The sequence below is a fragment of the Mastomys coucha genome, unplaced genomic scaffold, assembly GCF_008632895.1.
Source record: "Mastomys coucha isolate ucsf_1 unplaced genomic scaffold, UCSF_Mcou_1 pScaffold9, whole genome shotgun sequence".
NCBI classification, from domain to species: domain Eukaryota; kingdom Metazoa; phylum Chordata; class Mammalia; order Rodentia; family Muridae; genus Mastomys; species Mastomys coucha.
This window is the reverse complement of record NW_022196915.1, coordinates 13,063,929-13,070,517: the sequence shown is the minus strand read 5'-3', so window position 1 is coordinate 13,070,517 and position 6,589 is coordinate 13,063,929.

Below are 6,589 nucleotides of genomic sequence, written 5' to 3'. Positions count from 1 at the left end.
GAGAGAGAGAGAGAGAGAGAGAGAGAAAGAGAGAGCGCCAATTTGATATATGTCCTTTGAAAGTTCAGGCGGCGGTGACACATGCCTTTAATCCCAGCACTTGGGAGGCAGAGGCAGGCGGATTTCTGAGTTGGAGGCCAGCCTGGTCTACAGAGTGAGTTGCAGCAGGACAGCCAAGGCTACACAGAGAACCCCTGTCTCGAAAAACCAAAAAAAAAAAAAAAAAAGAAAGTGCAGCTGACTATATTGGTTCCTTGGTTGACTCTGGAAAAGCCCCTATCATCAGTCTGATAAGAAAGGTTCTTTATGTCTAAATTGCACAATGGGCTTTATGATTTGATCTTTGTGGACTGGTATAATAAAGTACCATAGACTGAGAGGCTTATGTACTTCTCACAGTTCTGGATGATGGGAAGTCTAAGGTCAAAGCCCTGGAAATTTCTTCTAGGTTAAGGGCCCACTTCTTTCATTCACAGATGTTATCTTCTCCTTGTCCTCAAATAGGTAAAGGGAGGGGGGCTTTGCCTTTTCTATATCACATTCGTGAGGACTCTACTCCCATGACCGTATTGCTTCTCAAAGGCACAGCTCCTAATACCATCACTTTGTGAGGATTTTAAAATATGAATTTTAGGAAGACAAAAATATGTAAAGATCCAAATGTGGTGGCTTGGAATGCCAGTACTCAGAAGGCAGAGGCAAGAAGATTGCCGTAAACTCAAGGCCAGCTGAGCTTACAGAAAGAGTCTAGCCAGAGCCGCATAGTCTCAGGAAAAAGACTCAAAACCATAGCAACTTGGAACCACCAACTTTCCTTTTAGGAAGTTGAAACATTGGTACTTGCCAGTCAGAAGGTGATTAGCTCTGGAGTAAAATCGCTGGGTGTGAATTTGGAACCAGATTCCATGTTCAGTGACATTTCACCTAAAGTCGCAGTGTATTGGTGGCATCCTAAGCACATCAGTGTGACTCCACTAGGAAACTGATTCTTGAGAAGTTGGTCTGATTTCCTCAGACTTTCTCCCATGTCCTTTTCTTCCATTATTAACTTAACTTCGAGTCTGCTATAATAAATCACAATGTACAATAGTATTCTTAGTCTTGGGAGCCTTCCTAGCAAGTTCTTTGAAACATAGTGGTCTTCCAGAACTCTAATTGAGATAGTTTAGCAAGGCTGCTGCCAAGGCTGGTCATCTGATTTTGATCCCTGGTACCCTTAGGGCTGGCAGAGGGAGCCAAGTCCTGCAAGCTGCCCTCTGACCTCCACAAGCAGAAGTAGATCATGATTTCTAAAATATTATGCTCATTGTGGAAATTCAAATAGAGAATGGAAATCCCCTTCTGATATGGAAATTTTGGCTCTTTCTCCCTAATTCCCCACTGGGTTTGTTAACTTTGATTCAGTTTACTAAGTATCTGCTTGCCTATTGTGTTCAAAGGGACCCAACTTTATGTTTCCCCTTTTGCTTCTATCTCTGTTTTTCTCTCCACCCCTGTAGAATTGATACTGTATCTCTCAAGCTCTGTATTGTTGCACTGGATTTAGAAGGACGATCTTTCTAGTATAATGCTCCACACCCTCAGCCACACTCACAGAATCTAATTTTCCTTATCAATCCATTCCCACTGTCATCATACTAAATACCTTCCAGGCTTTCTCACAACCTATACCCATCCACTTCAGGGTAGCCTCCCATCTTTGTTCTTCCTGATGCTTACCCTCCTCTCTCCAAGGCCTGCTCACACCACATGCTCATTGCTAACTCCCAAAAATTTAGTTAGAAATTCTCCCAATTTCTGCTCTACACTTTTTCTCATTTCAACCTCATCTTATTTATAAAGCTTTCTCTTACTTGCAGCTCTGACTAAACATCTTGGTTCCTCTCAAAACATTCAGAGTATGAGCCACACAGTTCACAATTTATATGTGCATGCATAAAGACTTTTTGGCGGCTGGGCGGTGGTGGTGCACACCTTTAATCCCAGCACTTGGGAGGCAGAGGCAGGCGGATTTCTAAGTTCGAGGCCAGCCTGGTCTACAGAGTGAGTTCCAGGACAGCCAAGGCGACATAGAGAAACCCTGTCTCGAAAAAACAAAACAAAAAACAAAACAAAACAAAACAAAAAGACTTTTTGGCGGCAAGTGATAGAAGACCAAACTCTAATTAAGTAATGGACCCACATATATTGAAATAACAGGTACTATATATTTTTAAGATTAAAAAGAGCTATGTGTATGTGTGTGTGCACACCTGTGCATGTGAGCGAGTGTCCCCAGAGGCCGGAAGAAGGTATCAGATTTGTTGACACTAGACTTACAGGTAGCCATGAGCTGCCAGTTGTGGGTGCTGGAAACTAAAGTCCAGTCTTCTGTAAGTGCAGCAATTCTTTTACATTACTGCAGCCTGTTTTAGTGACTTGTCTCGTGCTGTGACAACTTGAGAAAGTGACGGTTTATTTTAGTGTATAGCTGCAGGAGACACAGTCTATCGTGGCAGGGAAGGTTCGGGCGTAGCTGATCACGTGACATTCACAATCAAGAGCAGAGAGAAATGACTATCGGTGCTCAGTTCATCCTCTCCCTTTTATCAAGCCTGGAATTCCATCCCATGGTATGGTGCCATTCGTAGTCCTTTTTATCTTAGTCAACTTATTCCAGTTATTCCCTCACAGGCATGCTTAGGGACTCTCGTCCTAGATGATTTTATATTCTGCCACGTTGACAATATTTAACTATCACACAGCTCTATTCAAAGGTTTTGGCAATGTCTGCCATACTCTGGGTTCTTTTTAAATTTATTACATTGTGTGTGTGTGTGTGTGAGTGTGTGTGTACACATGCCACCACACATGTGTGGAGGTCAGAAAACAACTATGGCAGTTTTTTTTTCTCCCACATGGGTCCTGGGGTCATGCTCTAATCTTCAAGCTTGGTGGCAGGTGCCTTTATCTACTGAGCCACATTAGAAATCTCTTGTTTTTCTCCTTCCTTCTCTTCCTTGCTTTCTTCTTTCCTTCCTTCCTTCCTTCCTTCCTTTCTTGTAGCTCTGGCAGTTGAGTTTAGTGTCACTCACACACTAGGCAAATATCCCACCTCTGAGCCACACTCCCAGCCATTAGGATTTGTCTTCTCTCCATCACTGACTTGGACCCCCTATTCACCTCAAACTTCAGCTTTGTATGCACACAGCTCCAGGCTCAATGTAAGAAGAGCAAGTCATACTAGCTAGTATCAGGGTACTGGCCAGTAATGACACTGTAGTAGCTTTTGGTTTTCTCTCTGATAGGAAGTGGGTGTGGGCTCCCACAGTGACAAGGTACACCACACCCTTAGCCCATGTGAAACAAGAAGATCAAGTTCTGAACCAGTGGCAGCTCTGCACCAGACTGCCTTGGATTATGCCCTGAGCAGGGTGAGCTACTGTTCCCAAGCAACCCCTATATTTTTCCAGTTTTAATGTCAAGAAATGCCTCTCCCCTAGTCTGGGAGGATGATTTGCAAGGGATCTCAGATGATGCCAAGAAAGTCTGATAGCCTGGGAGGAGTAGTCAGGACCTTCAGTGGCAACTTGATGTCCTTCAATGGGCAATCAGTCATACCTTCCAGTGAAATCTTACAGGAGTGCCCAACAATGCCTTATTCCAATACCCCAAAAGTCCCTCCCACTACAGCCTCTTCAACAAATCAAATGTTACTGGCAGCAAGCATGCCTTCCCCTGATGCCCAGGTCATGCTCTGCTCTGTGGTCAGATACCACTGCTTCCCCTGACTCTGCAACATAAGGATGTTCAGCTGTTGCCAACCACTGCTGATTTCAGACTCCCAGGACTCTTGTGAGCCACTCAAAATGCAGGAAGCTCTCTTCTTACCTGAGGAGTCCACATCTGTCCACAGACATCAGAAAGCACCAGGGCTCTTGGAGGGGCATCCGGGAGGAAATTCCCAGTTTCTATAGGCCTTATTTCTGCCAGCATGATAACTGTGGAAAAGCTTATACCAAGCATACTCACTTGGTGAACCACTAGTATGAACACACGTTACAAGTGCTGTAGATGCTGATAGGAAAGGGGCCATATGTTCTTTTACTTCTGTTCTGAGGAGCTTGGATACATACCAGACATTGACCACATACGTGTGATAAGCACATCCAGCTGTTAATGCGATCTCACCAACTCAGACCAAAGGGCTCATGAGCAGATACCAGGATCCCCAGATGCTCAAGCGAAAACCAGTGGACAGGCGATCCTTCTGGTCTTTGACTTAGGTTATTTTCCCCTTCCTCCCCTTTTGGTTGCTCTAGCTAAATATTGCTACCTGTGTGCTTCTTTGAATGTATATAGAGGAGAATTAGAATGTAGTGTCGAAGTTCAAATGAAACTCTGGACCTTGTTCTGGATTCTTCAAAACCTCAAAAACCTCACCTCATGTCTGAGTGTCATGGTGCACACCTTTAATCCCAACACTTGGAAGGCAGAGGCAGGTGGATTTGTGTGAGTTTGAGGCCAGCCTAGTCTATATAGCAAGCTTTAGACCAGCCAAGACTATATAGTGATGTCTGTAGACTTAGGTTTTTCAAAATCTACTTTGATAAGGGTTCTTAAATGCTTCAACCTCCCTTCTAGCCCACTGACTAAAAGTAGGGGAGAGGAAAGGCTAATAAAATGGGAGTGGGGCTTGTTTAGAAGTAGTTCTTTTTTTTTTTTCCACTTTGGTTTTTCAAGACAGGGTTTCTCTGTGTAGCCCTGGTTGTCCTGGAGCTCACTCTGTAGACCAGGCTGGCCTCGAACTCAGAAATATGCCTGCCTCTGCCTCCCAAGCGCTGGGATTAAAGGCATGCACCACTACCACCACTACCCGGCTTAGAAGTAGTTCTTTGGGGTGATTCTAAACATGACTAGGTAGCAGCAGCCCAGCACAATCGTAAACACCAAAGAGGAATCAGTAGCAGTGGCTCGATCTAGAAGGAACCTTGAGGCTCCTCCCAATTAGCATGAGTCCTTGGAAGTGGCAAGAAGCAGCTGGAGTGCCAGGAGAAGTTCTTTGGCTCTTTTCTCTCTTACAAAGTCCTGACAAGTGAAGATCATTGAAGACCAGCAAGCACTGCAAGGCAAACCAATGCAAGAACATTCTCTCACTGTGGGGATATAGTCTGACTCCTTCTAAACAGCATGTGCCCTTTCAAGCATCTGCTCCAGCAAAATATCACTACCCTTTTACGAGACAGCTTCCAGAAAATACCATGTGTCTATTCTCAGCAAAACATTCTCTCAGGTGTCTGCTTCAGCAAAGCATCTCATAAGACAGCTGGAGAGATGGCTCAGTGGTTAGGAACACTGACTGCTCTTTCAGAGCTCCCTGAGTTCAATTCCCAGCCACCACATTGTGGCTCGCAACCATCTTTAATGGGATCGGATGCCCTCTTCTGGTGTGTCTGAAGACAGCTACCCTGTACTCATATAAATAAAATAAGTAAATCCTAAAAAAAAAAAAAAAAAAAAAAAAAAAAAAAAAAGACAGCTTTCAGAAAAACATCACATGACACAACCAAATCCTCACAGAAACCAGAAATTTCCATTTCAGATGCCTCATTTGAAAACAAAAAAACAGCTTGCCTCTCTGGGCCACCAACCCCTGAGAAGGTCCACAGAGACAGGGGACTTTGCGTAAAGCTCTCTTCATATGTCCCCATAGACTGAGGTTCTTCAGCAACTCTCCTTTGCCTGTTCTATAAAACCCAAGCTCTTTGCTTTGGTCTTCTACTATTTCCAGGACCAGACCACCCCTCACTCACTGTGCTTATTTTACCTCCTGGAAAATGATTAAAAACCATACTAGGCTATATTGGACATCTCACATACACCACATGAGATTCTCCCCAGCACTGACTGTCTGCATGCCCGGGTTCTCTCTCTTTCCACCAGCTGTGGATGGAGTACCCTACTGCAAACAGCCACAGCAGCTGAGGCTTGTGGGAGAGTTAATACATGGAAATTTTAACTAATGGGAAATGGGAGCTAGGAGAGACCCCAGCAGAGAAAATAATGCCTATTTCTCTCCCTTCCTTGATGTTCACCAAGACACTGCTTCTTTTAAAAGGAGCTTATGGGAGACTCCCAAGCAGCCAGGGACACTTTTCTAGGCTGCTTGTGAAGCAGAGCCTAACTCAGAAATGCACTACCTCCATTCATCACTTCCAGTTCTTTCTCTCATGTTCTATATTAGTTTGAACCTCCCAAATAGAATGTTAATAGACAGAGAGAGACAGAGACAGAGAGAGTATGCATGTTGCACTGAGTTTTGGGATATACCACTTTGTGTTCCTGGCGAGTCGCAGGAGCACACCCATCCAGGAGCTGTCTCAGATCCAAGAATGGAAAACACACACACACACACACACACACACACACACATATATACACGAGAGAGAGACAGAGACAGAGACAGAGAGACAGAGACAGACAGAGAGAGACAGAGAGACAGAGAGACAGACAGAGACAGAGACAGAGAGCAGTTAATTTTAAAATGCCTTGCATGGCTTCTTTTTTCAGTAATTGATATTACACACACATATATACCTTTGTTTTGTCT